General features: G+C 44.3%; 1 pseudogene across 1 annotated transcript in view; it reads right to left on the bottom strand.

The window, feature by feature from the left end:
• LOC147617698 (serine/threonine-protein kinase SRK2A-like) overlaps window positions 1–9,140 on the bottom strand; it is a 30,747-nt pseudogene extending 21,607 nt beyond the window's left edge. The window contains exons 1-8 of the transcript XR_015262247.1: window positions 9,090–9,140; window positions 8,681–8,886; window positions 7,334–7,476; window positions 7,100–7,174; window positions 6,925–7,027; window positions 6,769–6,822; window positions 6,572–6,664; window positions 6,366–6,458 (exon numbers count right to left, since the gene is read on the bottom strand). The product of XR_015262247.1 is annotated as a serine/threonine-protein kinase SRK2A-like (transcript). The remainder of the gene's footprint in view (window positions 1–6,365; window positions 6,459–6,571; window positions 6,665–6,768; window positions 6,823–6,924; window positions 7,028–7,099; window positions 7,175–7,333; window positions 7,477–8,680; window positions 8,887–9,089) is intronic.
• Between the last annotated feature and the right edge of the window lie 6,154 nt (window positions 9,141–15,294).

Below are 15,294 nucleotides of genomic sequence, written 5' to 3'. Positions count from 1 at the left end.
CCTTGCTGACCTTAGGTCCAAGTGTTGGCACCAGTAGTGTGCAGTTTGGAGGCCAGCTGTGAAGGTTTCTCCGTTTCATCTTCCCATTTTCTGAGGTCCAGGTGTTGGCACCAGTAGTGTACAGTTTGGAGGCCAGCTCGAAATGGCTATTGAAGGTTTCTTCGTTTCATCTTCCCATTTGCTCTGAGGGGAGGTTTGTTGAGTATTCAGAGCTTCATATGTGTAAAACGCCCCTTATGTATGTTTGTGTGTGTGAAGAATCTCTAGTGTATAGGTGTGCTTATGTGTGTGAACAACCTCTAAAGGATAGATTCTATGTGTGTGTATATAAGCAATGATGCCATAGCCCATGACATGTGTCATCGCCCCTTTGTATGTGACTTAGTCAAAAGATAAGACTCTAAGCCGAAAAAAGCATTGTACTTGGTGAACATCATTAATCAATCAAGTGAATCTCATTGAGTCGCGCAACATATTATGTCTCTAGAGCGTTAATCTCTCTCTATCTATCTCTCTTTCTCTCTGCACACAACACATGTAACATGGAGATCTTCCATCCCCCATAGCTTCTCCTAGCTTTTGTGCAAACCCTAGAGTCAATATTCATCAGCCTCATTCTTGACAATCTCTCTCAAAATTGAAACACGTGCATGTCTATTAGTACACTTGTTCCTGTGTTGATGAGCTTCTTGTCGTAGTCTTATGTCGTCGCAAAAAGTCACCTATGTTTCTTCATAAGCAACACTAAGAATGAACCATTAACGTGTTGGTATTGTGCATGCTTTAGTTTGTATGTGTCGTCGCAAAAAGTAATCTATGTTTCTTCACAAGCAACACTAAGAATGAACCATTAACGTGTTAGTATTGTGCATGCTTTAGTTTGTATAGATCCCATGTCATTTCAAAAAGTTGGCTTTCCTTCTTTGTGCATTTTAAATGTACACGAGAAACTAAAGGCATAGCTGCCTAAGCATTCTAGTTCAGCCACACATAGCAGGCCGTACAAAGCAATACATACTAATATACCAAGGTATGGACAACAAACAACAATTGTATTGAGGGTACGAAGCCTTTGCTCAAAGAAGGTCGGCGAAGATCACAAACATCAGCCTTTTTTATACTTATTAACCATAGGATAAAGATTTTGGCACGAATAACAAGTTTGGCCATGTTTTTTAGAAATTCGGCCATCTATGATCTCACCCATTATAGAAGTCCATGATTCTTTTTGCCATTTCCTCATACTTTGGGTGCCCAATGTCTCATATCCTACCTCATGGACATGAAATTCATTGAGAACGTGATGCCCAATTAATACTTTGTCCACCCTCCATAAGTGAGCGTGAATCCCTTTAAGAACCAAGATGCCCAACCTTTTATAGATGTGTCCATCCACATGTAAATGTTGAGAAACATGGATATCCTGGACATGTGCATGGCTATGGTGATTACTACTAATCCTACATTAATCAAGTAATTAAGCTAATCTAAGGTGGGTAATACCTAAGCATAAACATGATGATTAACTGCTAAACTAATTAATCTTAGACTGAGCACAATTAGGTTACAAGATTGAGACTTGTACTCATAAAGAGGCTTAAGAGCTTACGTCATATTTGATTGTTTGAAATGGCCCCTTTTTATATAGGTGGATACAACATTAGCTTTGCTAGCTTATGTGGGATAATTTAGCTTTGCTCATATGGCTTCTTGCTTGGACCGTGTCTTCTTTGGCTTACTTAACTCACTTCCTACCAACTCCTGTGCTCAATGGCACCACATTTCTCAACACCCCCCCCCCCTTGGTGCCATTTCCTTAGGCTACTCCAAGGTGGTCAGATCCAAGGTTTACAAATACTTTCCCCCCCTTGATGTAGGTGGTAGATGGATTGACATTTGGACTTGGACATAGAACATCTCCCCCCCTAGGTGCTTGATTAGCTACTCTCAGGTGGTCAGGATTGTTTACATTTGCTAGGTGCTCTTTGGCTACTCTTAGGTGGTAAAGCGTGCTTACAAACACATAGATTTGCCTACTCATTTGGTAGCTTACAACATATGAATTGATTAGGTTAGGATATTGGTTGGTAACTCCTTTGTTACTTAGTGCTGCTTGCTTGAGATCTTCTTGCTCTTGCTTGATGAAGATCTCTTGTTGCTTCCTTCATGCTTCATGTCGATGTCGTGTCTTTCTTTTTCTTCTTTGCATTCTTGGATGCTTCTTGGCTCTTGGTCTTTGCTCTTTGGCTTGACTTTTGGCCTTTGACTGCTTATGTTCGAGTCCACCTTTTGGCGTTGTCTTCTTCATTGTGCCTTTGGTGTAGACTTTGTCTTTGTTGCCTCTTGTGCTTGTTGTTTTTTCTTTTGCTTGTGCTTGATGCTTTAATTCTTCTTCCTTAAGTGCCATTTATGCTTCATTGCATATGCTTTCATGCGTGAGTGCCATGCATGTGGTCACCTCATGCGTGTGTGCTTTTGGCATGCTTAGGAGAATGTTTTGTGCAATCACATTATGCTTTGTGAGGTGCTTTGCCCAGGTGTGATTCATACACCAAGTACAATGCCTTTTATAACCTTCGAAGCTCCTTCTGCATGAAATAAGCAATGTTGTCAAGCAAGTAAAAATATCTAGATATTATGTGAACCACTATAAGAGTGGGTTCCCACCAAAACACACACATAACGCATAAGTGAGTGTTCACACCCTTTTGGGGGATGTACACACACACACACACTGGTGGACACACAAACATGGTTATACACACATACAACTCCGAATCCCAACAATTTGGTACATCTGAAGGCCGCTCATGGCTCTTCTATCCTTTTTGCTCCTCGTGTGTCCCCTCAACTCTTGTCACATTCTGATTCTTTTCCTCCTAGTTCATTTCTTGGCTATGTTGGTTTGGAACAACACTTCTAACCACTGTAAGGCCTCGAATGTTCATGTTGTCTCTGTGTGGTGCACAGATGCTCATTTTTGCAAATGCTTTGCTCTTCTTATCTTTGTGTGGTGCACAGATGCTCATTTTTGCAAATGCTTTGCTCTTCTTATCTTTTTGTTTCTTGCAGTGCAAAATCAACTTCATCATTAATTCTTTCTTCTTCTTCATAGTAGTGTTCTTCCTCATCTGACTCCATGTTTACACAATTTTTTGCTATCTTTTTTGCGATTGCCAAGGACCTTTCCACGTTGTTTTGGAATTCTTCTAAATGCTTGAATATCCCTGTTATTCTGCAGATGCTAGTGCCTTGCTTCCTTCCGGAATTTTGAGAAATTCATCAGTTCCTTCTTTGCTTTATCAAGTATCTGAATCTCATGCTTTGTGGTGGCTTTGCAAATGGTCTTGGTGGGTTGCATACACATCTGATATTTCCAACAGACAATATCTTTGCTTGTAGTATGTACCCTTGCTCATGGCATCCCTTATATCTATGGTATTGACAATCTTTCTTGTAGTGGCTTTTTTCATCAATACTAACACCTCCTATTTCCCATTATTGATAAAACTGTCAGTTGTGCAAGCTAAGTTATCATTCTACACAACTCCTCTCCTATTTGGTGCCAAAATGCTGCCTACCGCTCCTCCCTCCTAGTTGAAGTATACCAACTTGTTCATGAGGAGTTCGCACAAGATGTCATTCATCTTTTCCATTATCTTGATTAATTCCTTAGCATGGTAGTCAGGTTTCCACATTAGCTTTGCATCCGTAGGTGCCGGCAGGTGTTGGGCTGCCTCCCTCAGCCCCGACTTGTTGAACTCTCACCATCCGCAGAGACAGTGGTAGATTCTAGTGAGTCGAAGCAGGTCAATGTACTCTGGGGTGATCTCATTGTATCATTTTGTTGTGAAGCAGGGTGACAGCATTATCGAGCTAAAGTGTAGTCAACACAGTTGCAACATCACAGTAGAGCTCGGGGGAAAAGTTGTATGTTTTGTTTCCATGTTTTGACACCATTGTTGAGGCGAAGGTCTGCTGCCATCAGCATCTTCAATGTCCCACCAGGATCATAAAGCTCCCTAATCAGTACTATGTGTGGCTTGGTCGTCCCACCAAGCATGCCAAAAGTGTTGGCACAGCCGATGGCCATCAAAATGCAGAGGTGGGTTATCACAAACATAGAGGCGGGTTCAGATTAGGCATATAGATAAAGTGCCAAAAGAACTAAATGGAACACATCACAAGGGACATACATGAGAGAGATGAGAAGTTTGGAGCTGGTCTTAGACTGAATGTCTAGACCAATTGACAGTTGGACCGTTTGATACTCCAGGGTGGACGGAATTCCTCAAGGTTATTTTGACTCCAGGATTTTGGTGTCATATGGATTTTCCACCTATTTGATGGGGTGTAACCCATGGACATGTTAGAGGTGGAATATGTTATAACCTTTGTCCTTCGGGATCTCTATTAATGGGATTGTGTGGACCTTTGATAACCTTAAGTCCAATCCAATTTGGTGAAATGACAAGTAGTTGAAACTTCTGGTTGTTCGAGGACATGGGACATACACAGAAATTGAAGGGAGTTCTATGCTTGCCCTAAAGCAGACATATCTACAGGTTGTGTGAAAACACAATCTTTGTTCAACCTTAGATGAGGATTAGACAGGAAAAATCTCGTGGTGGAAGTACAAGACATCAGGACTTGTTTGTGCATTAAGTGGACTAGTGTTTGCCGACAACTAATGCAGGATGCCATTTGGTATGACAGTTGAGTTGTGTTGTGCATCTGTGCTAGGGTTGTGGTAGAGCTTGCTACACTTAAGACTGGATGTCCTATTGGGATTCAGCTCTTGGATGAGAGTTGGATTGACAATAAGAAATTGGATCTTTGTAGCAAGGCCTACAAGAGTCATCTTACATTGGCCTAGGTAAGAGGCAGTAGGCTTGAGTAGGTGCTGTGGACAGGTGACTGGATCCAAGGATTGGCTTACATAGGCTTGTCTCCTCATGCATTCGTGAGAACATGAATAGGAGGAGGGAAGTATGTTACGTCCCGACTGGCCTAGGCTTAGCTGGGGTGTGGAGACGTGTTTGCACGTCTAAGGGCGCTAGCAGGAACACTTGATGAGCAATGGGATTGACCTCTTATAGTGGGGCAGCTATAGGTGGGGCTGAGTATTGAGGTGGGGCAGCTATAGTTGTGGAAACACTTGATGAACAATGGGATTGACCTCTTAAGAAACAGGTTATAGACATTTTGTAGGTGGTGTTCCTTTTACACTGACAATTGACAAGCTTTCCCTATGGAATCTCTGTGGCTAGTAATGACATGGCATTAGGATGGCTTGGACCCTATCCTCCACCCCTGTTGTTTTGCAGGAGGACGATCGGGAAAGCATGGTATAAAACCCCACGGGGTTGGACACTTTTAAGCCCAAAGTTGAGGAACCAGAGTCATGATGAACACACTTTCATATTGCTCACTCACATATCATGGCTTAGTATGGTTTGTCCATAGGCATGATTTTCACCAAGAGCCGTGATGCAGGGGCATACTAGAGATCAGAAGCCTCCAAAGGGGCAGAGAGATAATACCAAGACCACTGTATCCGCTGTATGACCCAGCCAACTTATGGGTGGACCCAGAAGGTTGAGGGTTGTGGACTGCTTACGGGTGGCTAGCTGGATATCGAGCTAGTTACAAAAGCAAAGGTCGTCAGGGACCTTATACCTAGACAGTATACCAGTGGTGGCTAGACTAAAGCCTAGACGGGAAAATGAGGTAGTGGACACGGTGGTATCTTTCGTCTCTAATTAAATACAAGTTGCATGTGGTGCTAGGTTGATCCACAGGTTTGACCATGGCATCTAGAGAGGTTTGGTTGCATCAAGGTCCAGTCTTAGGGGGATTTGGCCGTTCCACCTTAGACTTGTAGACCTGAACATCTCATCAAGACAGGTTTGGCCAAGTTTGGACAGGTTTGCACAGATCTGGACAGTAAATTTCCCGATTAAAAGGTTCTTTCCTCTACCTACTACTTCATCTTCAACCATCAGATCTGCAATCAAGCACAAGTGAGCATTTGACATCAAGCCTCCCATTCAGCCCGCACCCGATTCAGCAGAGAAGGTCAGTTCCACACTGTCGAAAAACCAGGTCCTATTCATTGTGCTCATTTCAATTCCAGAAATAAAGTAATAACCAAAAGGTGTGGGCCTTCATCGGGTTATTCTGCGGTACATGTAAGACTAGATGGTTTGCATGGGCAGGTATTTAAGACCAGCTCCCTCCAAGGCACCAAGAAATGTAGCTTTCACCACGTTTTCCAGTAAAGTCACTCCACTTCAAGGTGATCGCATGGATCAATCAGTTTAACAAAGACTAATGATTATTTACAGCTAATGAATGCAGCTTACCTTGCCATTATACTCCTTCCGAGATAAAACTTCCGGGGCAATGTAAGCAGGTGTTCCCACAGTGGAATTGGGTTGAGAATGTAACAAAGATGACTGCAAAGAAATCAACCATAAGTCATGTAATCAGGAAAGCTACTTGCAAACTAAAAAACTCAAAATCATCATGGTTATGGTCCGTGTCTACAATTCACTTGGGAAGTAATCACCTTGGAGTAACCAAAGTCGCAAATTTTGAGCCGAGGTGCCAGGCTTCCATCAAGTAAGGTGTTCTCCAACTTCAGGTCACGGTGACAAATTCGCTAGCAAACAACCATTGGCTTTTGGGAGTCAGATATCAATGACCTTGATGTACCACATTTATGAAAAACAACTCAATTACCATAAAACTATGACACTGTAATACCATGTCGTGGCAATAGCTTACTCCTGAAATGAGCTGTTGAAAGAAGTACCTTGCCTGACCACAGAAATAACATATACATCCGAGCAATCTCAATTATATGACATGGGTAAAAAAAGCTTTTAAAACCTTGATAATGCTAGCAATGCCTTGACAAACCTCGTCCTCGCTGAAACGGCCGGCATTGCAAATGCGCTCATAACAACTCCCCGCCTGCTGCATACTCCATGACAATTGCTAAATGTGTGGGTGTGAGACAAACCTGCACTTCACATCACAATGTCAACCCAGTGCAGCTTAAATAAAGCACCAAAAACACATTTTAGAAACTTGCCTCCTTAAAACGGATGATGTTTGGATGGTGCAAGGATCGATGATTGGTTATCTCCCTTTGAACATTCTCATCGATCTAAACAAACAGAAGTCATTGTTAGAAAAAAAGATTTGTTTTTTTTTGTTGTTTTAGGAAGCCCCTCCCCTGCACAGCATATTCAGACAGCTGCAACCAGTTTCAAAGTTTATAAAGCCAGACATGCACTTGATGCCAAGTGATCATGAGATCACTCACCTTTGGGCCTCGTTCAATATACTTCACGGCAACAAGTTCCTGGGTCTCCTTGTTGCGCAGCAAACGAGCAACACCAAAATTGCCTGACCCTATCTCTTTAAGCTCCTCAAAGTTCTCCATGGAGAAATCCCAAAAGAAAGAATCTGCAAATGCCCAAAAGAGGCCATTGACGAAAATGAAAGCAGAAGTCATGACAAGAACATGATAATCCAGGCAAAGGATGGTAAACTCTCGGGCATCCTGGCTCCCCCCCCCCCCCCCCCCCCCCCTCCTCTCCACTCTCTCTTCTCAGCCTGCTGCTTGTTGAAAAGAAGACACTCCGACTGTACTTTTCCACCATGTGCCTCTTTCTCGACCCTCCACTGACTCCTACTCCTATTCCAACTGACAAAAGAATGGCAGACCTTCCTTCCTGCCCATAATCAATTGCCTCCTTCCACACCTGATGACCATCAATTCCAACTTGAATAGAGGGACAAAAACAAAGACCCCCTTACCAAGACACTGCATTGAGTCTCCCCTTTTGCCTTGTCCAAAATTAGGAAAGACAGAAGGCCAGAACCCATACACCTTCCCTCTCACACTTCATATCTAACCCATTGTCATTGACAAAAGGAATTTTATTCAGGAGGCCAAGGGCATGTAATGGATGGACCATACATATCTTGACTCACTGGGGGGTTAACATGTTTAAGTGAAAAACCTGAAGAGTTAATGACAGATGGCGTTTCATTAACAACACAAGGGTGATCAAACACCAACGAACATCTCTGAGAGTGACACTTAGGCATTGGCAGCTTTTGGTCCATTCACAACACACGCATGGGTGCGCGAGCACTCACACGCATGCGAGTGGACTTGCAACCCGTGGACATCGTGTACAAGGAAGCACTCCTTGACTGAAACCATGACTTTATCTAGCCAAGCCATTTGCCGATGTAGATAGACCAAATCATGTCTATATCCGAACCTAATTATCTGTCTGGAGCCTATCCCATGGAGTACAAGACCTTCACAAAGCTGTCACTAGCCATTTGGTCTCAATAGACAGACACACCTGGTGTCCAAAACCGAGAAGCTGAAGGGGAGGAGGGGTTGCAAGGTTCCTTTCCCTCCCCTCCTCTCCTTGATGCTTTCTCTCTAAAGGGGGGGGGGGGCGGGGGGGGGGGGGGGGGGGGGAAGTGGGGGGAATGCAAATGCAAAAGTAAAAGCAGCAGAACAGGGCATCTTATGGTAGTGGAAAAAAAATCGACAACTTTGAACTGTATTAAAAAGAAGAAAACTCTGCAGAAGATTATAGGATCTCTGTATGGAGCTAGGGTGGGAAAGGGGGATAAAAACACTTACCAGTAGGTTAAAAGTTCAGGCACCTTCAACCAAAAAGCTAGCTTTTCAGAAGGCAGCTTTCTTCAATCTGAACCACCCAACTTCACAGAAGCATCTTGTGCTGATTAGATTAACAGAATATCAACTGCAAGTTGGAAAATGGATCCTCTCAGATTAATCGCTCCTTCAACTTGTATTCACAGTGATCGCCCATGTCACTGCAGCATCTGTTGCTAAAAATTTATTAGGTAAGAGCTGATGAGATGCAATTAATCTCTTACAAACACTCAAAATTGGGCTCCTAAAGATTAATCACTCCAAATCCCTCTTTCATGCTGCAAAGTTGAACATGGGTCCTTTATTATTAGACTTAATTGACTTCCCAAAATCATTAATTAAGCTCACCGACCACAAATTAATCTCTCAAAACCTGTTTCTTTTTCTGCAAATCTGCAACTTTATTCTTCCGTGTGACCGCAATAAAGTTTTTCTGTTTTCTATTTTATATAGGCTAATGTTTGTTTGTTTGTTTGTGTTTACATTCACGTGTCCAAAAGTCTTTGTCATCTACTCTACCAACTTCGGTGGTTTTTATTTCATTTTTTAGGGGGGGGAGAGAACCTTATGAATTGTATGTTGACAATAAAGTAGAACCTTTAAGTACATTAAAAAATTAGAGACAAGTTTGCAGCATTAGCATTGAGATCTACTCTTTTCATAATACATGTTTGAAAAAAAAACTTAATGGAAATAGTACTTACAATTTTAAAAAATTAATACTTTTGTATTTGTCTGATCACCCGCCTCCTGCTTCCCGCCCTTAAGCTGCATCGCCGTCTTTCTTTCTCTGCGGGCGGATGCCCTCCCAAGTGCATGGGCACTAAGAGGAGGAGCCCGTCTTTAGTTCGTCCACAGCTCCCATCACCTGCAAATCCCCATTCAAATGCTCAGCAGTCACTTAACCGGTGCTTCTCCCTCTTCATCTCTTCAAGGTCCTAGAGCTAATCAGTGGAACCAACTCCCAGACAAACCCTGGGGAGACGACTCCTTAATAGAAGCAGTAATGGAAGAAAACTCTCGACTCATGCAAGAACTCAAGGAAGCTAAAGAGCAGCTACTATCCACAAAAAACAGTGATCAACCCAAAGAAGCCCCCATTCCCTCAAAGGAAGACAGTCCAAACTCTAATGGCGCCAAACAGAAAGAAAGTATCTCCCCAACTGAAAAAGGTAACCCCCAGCCCCTGTCGGTTCATGTAAGCCTTCCTGTTGAGCAGGTTAGAAACAAAGTTGAAGAATACTCTGAAAGATGTCTGGTCGGCCTGCTCTTTGGCCCTCGACCGTCTAAGGAAGCAATGAAAGCCTGGATCAGAGACAGCTGGTCCCCTTTAGGGATTGAAGTCACGCTCACTCAAGCCTTGGCCAAAGGTTACTACATATTCATGTTCAAAGAGGCCAACATGGCTATGAAAGTCATCAGCTCTGGTCAATGGATGTTCAGGCACCTCCCCTTCTGCTTCATGAGGTGGTCCAAAGACTTCAACCCCGATGGACCTAAATCTTCAGTGTACCCTGTTTGGGTAGAGCTTCCTAACTTACCCATTCACCTTACTCCTTGGATCAAAGCCATCCTAGCTCCCCTAGGTCAAGTTTTAGGCACCAAAGCCTTCACTGACTACAATCCCGCATGGCACCCCCAAGTCCTTGTTGAGCTAGACTTGTCTCTCCCCCTCCCGGAAGAGATCTCCATTGGATGTGGGGAGTTCTCTCTCACCCAACCTATCCTCTACAAGCACTTACCAAACTCTTGCTTCCACTGTGGGAAACAGGGGCATCTCATCAGAAACTGCCCTATCAAGAACCCTCAAATCATTCTTCCTCACTCAGTTAACAAAGCTCCCCCCCCTCAGCCGGTTGGCCAGTCCCCCCCCCCCTCCAATCCACCTTCTAATTCCAAAGATCCCGAAAATTCAGTTGGCCAACAGGCGCAAGCCAGCAGTCAAACCTAAAACCCTTGTGCCTGTAATTAAGCCGAACAGGTACTCTATCCTGGCTACCATACCAGAACCTGGGGCTACTGAAGATGAACAGGACTGCGTGGAAAGTACTCCAATCAACAAGCTGAGGCTCGAGAAGGAGGTGGATAACCTTGATGACGCAGAAATGGGCACTGTTTCCAGCCCAACAAAGGAGAACAGATCTTCACTACAGCCTTCTGCATCCAATGACATGGAAATCAGTAAGGAGCTCAAGAGAGGGAGAGCGCAACTTGGTGCCACCCCCCAGTCAGCCACCAAGGGAGGTACAAGCAAACCCCCCAATAAAAGATGAAAATAATCAGCTTCAATGTAAAAGGCCTAACTGATTTGAAGAAAGTTCAACTTGTCAGACAGTGGATTAAAACCAAAGGCCTCTTGGACATCATTGTTTTAGTGGAGATTAAGACTACAGGAGAAGAGCTGAACAGAAGGCTCAACACTATCTCTCCTGATCACTTCTGGATTCACACCCTGCATTCACAAGGAAGTGGAGGATTGGCTGTTGGCATTCACCTCGACCTCAGCCCTGAGCTTAAGGGATTCCACATAGGGCACAATAACCAATGGATAGCAGTGTACCTTAACAATTTCACTCTTGCTGGGATCTACGCCCACGGGCCCCAAAAGCAAAGGACTGATACCTGGAACTCTCTCCTCAACCTGCAGTCCCCCTCCCTCATCTTGGGTGACTTCAATATGGTAGAATCCCTCCAAGACAGGTTTCAAGCGAAGGGGCAGGCCCTATTTGGAAGAGAAAAGCTTGCATGGGAGAAAGTCAAACGCAAACTCAATCTTCAAGACCTAGGCCAGGAAGGAATATTCTCATGGCAGAACTATTCAATAGGGGAGCTCACTAGGAAAGCCAGGCTGGACAGAGCCTATGCTAGCAATGAAATTGTTGCAAATCACAATAGATGTGAATGTCTGGTCGACATGTCAACCTGCATCTCCGACCACTATCCCATTATCACCACCTTGGATAATCAAGACACCAGACACAAGGCTGGATGGTTCCACACTGATCCGGCCCTCTTCAAATTACCACTGGTCAAGGAAGAGATAGTCCATATCTGGAAATCCTTCTTCTCCTACAACCTCCCCCCGGCTAAAGCCTGGAACCTAGCCATCAAGTCTACTCAAAACCTCCTAAAGCAAGTAAGGAAGGAGGTTACTGCCCACAGGACCAGCAGGCTCATAAAACTTCAATCCCAGCTTCGGGCGCAGGACTCTTCTACCAACCCCGGAAACCTCAACCAGCTCAGAGCTCAAATCAAAAGGGAGGAGGAAATAGCCCTCCAGCAAGCAAAACTCTTCACCAGGGACTGGTGGGCAGGTAAAGCTGATAGACCGACCAAAGAAATGTTCAAAATGCTGAAAGTGAAACAAAGACAAGAACACCTCCCCCTCCTTTCCTTCAAGAATGGAATTAAGGCTAGCAACCACGAGGAGAACAAACAGCTTCTAACTGAATATTACAGGGATATCTTCCTTGATACAGGACCCCCCTCTCACAGCAAGCTAAAGGCCATGCAGACCATCAAAGATGCTAGGGAAGCCACTGTTCCTCCTAATCTAGCAAAAGTTCTAGAGAGAGACATCACTCAAGAGGAAATAAAAAAGGTAATTTTATCTCTCAAACCTAATAAAAGCCCAGGGGAAGATGGATTGGCTGCTGAATTCTACCAAACCTTCAGTGAGGTATTAGTAGACCCTATCCTCCAAGTGTGGCAAGAAGCTATCAAATTCGGTGCATTGCCCACCCAATCTAATCAAGGCCTTATCAAGCTTATTCACAAAAGAGGCCCTAAGGAGGAAGTAGGGAACTGGAGACCTCTAACCATGCTTAACAGCGTGTACAAGATCATAGCCAAAGCCCTTGCCCACCGTCTGTCCGAGCACATGAATAGCTGGATAAACAAGGAATAGAAAGGATTCATTAAGGGCAGATACATCCTAGACGCCATCATATCTCTTTGGGAAGGTTTTGAATATGCAGAGAAAACTAATCAGGATTTCCTCTTCATGAAGATTGACTTTGAAAAAGCATATGACAGAATCCACTGGGATTTCATCCTCCAGTCTTTAAGGGATATGGGTTTGGGACCCCATTTCACCCACATGGTCAAAACCCTCTTCGGCAACGCCAAAGCCAAGATAATATACAACGGAGAGCTCTCTGACCCCTTCCCGCTTCAGAAGAGCATCAGACAAGGCTGCCCGTTAGCCCCTCTCTTATATGCCATAGCCTCAGACGGCCTCAACTGGCTCATCAAGGACAAGATGAAAAAAGGTGAGATAGAGGGTATAAAGCTCCCTAATGGAGACCAGATGTGTACACAGATGTTCGCTAACGACACCAATTGCCTGATAGCCAACGAGGAAGGAAGTATAAAGGCTCTCTGGGAATGCTTACAAATCTACTGCATGGCCTCAGGTTCTTCAATCAACCATTATAAAACAGGCATCAAAACTCTCATAGATCCTCCACCTGATTGGATTAAGGAAGCAGGTTGCAATCTCCTTCAGGACGGTGTGATATTCAGGCTTCTAGGAATACCTATGGGCTTTAAGGTCACTCTTAAACAAAGGTGGCAGTGGGTCATGGAAAAAATAGACAACAAGCTCCTGAGATGGAAAAGAAGACAGCTCACTTTGGCAGGGAGGATAATGGTCCTCAACCACTTCATTCTGCCCTATACCATTTATTTTATCAGCTGTTGGAGGCCTCCTGATTCTGATCTGAATAACCTTACCAAGCTGTGCAGGAACTTTCTTTGGGGCGGCGACCCTTGGAACAAGAGCATACCCAAAGTCAAGTGGGATATCTGCACCACCCCTAAAGCAAAGGGAGGACTAGGCATTCAAGATATCAGGATCACTGCTAATAGGATGGCAGCCAAGTGGATCATAAGAGCATGTACCAACCCCTCGGAAGACTGGGCCCAACTTCTTCTCAAGGACACCCCAAGGTTTGTCATCACTGGTTTCAACAAATGGAACAACCTACCCCTCTCAACCATAGTTGTTTCCAAGTTCCCCTTCTTGCCCAAAGGCAGTCAACTAGTTTCCTCATTATGGAAAGCTTGGAATAACATCAAATCTTACCTAAATCCAGCCCCAAACCCCCGTATCTCAAAAGGTGCTCTGGCCTGGGACTCCTGTTGGTGGTCCAGTCTCCCTTTCCCCCCTCTCCAGCCAGAGGAAGCCCAAGTAGCGCTAAACCTGCACAAGAGAGGCATTGTAACCTGGGCAGATCTCTGGAATCATCATCTAGGAACCTGGCTATCAAGAGCTGAACTTGTGGCCAGATTCGACTGCAGGACTCCTGAGTTGGACCTTGTGCAAAGCAGAACTTCGGAATGGGATCAGCAGGAGACCTGGAAGCTAAGCAACCCCTCTGCCTTCAACATCTGTGCTTTCAAATGGACAGGCAATAAACCTCTTCTTCCCATGCCTAAGATTTCTAAAGCTCTTCCCATCCACCTAACCCTCAACCGTAGATGGAACACTCAGTGGGACCGGAAAAAATGGTACAATATCCTCAGAAACCTCTGGAACCCCCACACTGATCCTAAGAAGTCATGCCTAGCATGGCTTATTTCTTATAGAGCCCTATGGACTCAAGCCAAGGCAGCCAAATTCAATGTGGCATCGAATCAATGTGCAAGGTGTGGACTCCCAGAAGATGATTTTCACATCTTCCTTCAGTGCCGGCACATCTCTCATTCCCTCAATCTACTTCAAAGCATAGCAACTAATTGGGGCAAAGCTCTACATTGGAAACAGATTTTACTGGGAGAGGCCTTAGGGTGTTCAGACACTTTGTGGAATGTCATTAGAAGCGAATATTTATGGCACGCATGGCTGCTGAGATTAGCAGCATCTTTCAACAATCCAGAAATTATAGGACCCCCGCTGTCAGTTAGTCTCATCTCATCATGCAGAAGGTACTGGTCTAAAAGATTGCCTTCTTTAATCAACTCTGAGAAAAAGCTAGAAATTAAATTCAACAAGAAAGCCTCAGACTATACCAAGGCCAAACTGGATTCAATCAGAGAAAAAATCAACCTAGTCATTACCAAAGACAGAGCACTAATTGAATTAATCGGTAGCCTGTAAAGTCGATCTACATGCAGCTATCATGTTTCTAATCAAAAATTCAATGCGGAGTCACACAGCAAAAATCATTAGACAGTTGAGACAGGATGCTATCAAAGTTCAATACATTTGTCAACCAGATCCCTGCAAGAAGACAGAGACAACGAGGGATAAGCCTCAGCAAGTGACCTGCAGGTCATTTGCTTCTCCTCCAGTCGATCTCCTCCTCCGTAAGGCAATCTCGAGGTTCAAGGAAGAAGAAGGAAATACTCAGACAGAAAATCTACCAGCGTCCCCTTGGGAGAGCCCGCTAAAGCAAGGAACCCGTATACCAGGTAGAGCCCCTCAATCCTTTGCTTCACCTGCAAGAGGAAAAAAGAAAGAATCAGAACAGAGGAACACTGAACCTACTTATCGGATACCTGAGGAAAGATGCCCGACCGACTCTCGCGGTAAAGCGAGCCAAGCGGGAGAATACAGCCATTCCGAGGGCGATCCC

The sequence above is a fragment of the Cibotium barometz genome, chromosome 36 (genome assembly GCF_041138505.1).
Source record: "Cibotium barometz isolate CiBa-2024 chromosome 36, ASM4113850v1, whole genome shotgun sequence".
NCBI lineage: Eukaryota > Viridiplantae > Streptophyta > Polypodiopsida > Cyatheales > Cibotiaceae > Cibotium > Cibotium barometz.
The sequence above is the reverse complement of the archived record's forward strand: the minus strand, read 5'-3'. Positions and strand labels throughout refer to the sequence as shown.